Raw genomic sequence first — 491 nt, forward strand, 5'->3', positions numbered from 1 at the left:
TTTGCTTATATAATTTTTTACATCTGTGGTTATTCCTGGCCACGTGTATTTTAACTGTATGCGTTTAAGGGTTCGATCAACCCCTTGATGTCCTCCTAAAGGCGCGTCATGATATTCATACAGGATTTGCTTCTTTTCGTCCTCGCTGTATGTACGTTTCATCTTGTCTTCCTTGTCGGACTTGTTATCTTCTTCGCCCTTAGTGTGTCGTCACTGCGTCTGTGTTGATGTGACATATGTCGCCTACGATTTTACTTAGAGCGTCTGCATTCGCATTTGATTTTCCCGACTTACGTATTATTTCATAGTCGTATTCCTCGAGCTTGAATCTCCATCGGATTAGTCTCGATCCCAGATCAGTTATATTAAACAACCATATTAACGGTCTGTGATCAGTAATGATTTTAAATTTTATACCATATAAGTATGGTCTAAAGTGTTTAACAGCCCACACGATGGCTAGCAGTTCCTTTTCGGTGGTGCTGTAATTT

This window comes from Trachymyrmex cornetzi, unplaced genomic scaffold, assembly GCF_001594075.2.
Source record: "Trachymyrmex cornetzi isolate Tcor2-1 unplaced genomic scaffold, Tcor1.1 scaffold950, whole genome shotgun sequence".
Taxonomy (NCBI): domain Eukaryota; kingdom Metazoa; phylum Arthropoda; class Insecta; order Hymenoptera; family Formicidae; genus Trachymyrmex; species Trachymyrmex cornetzi.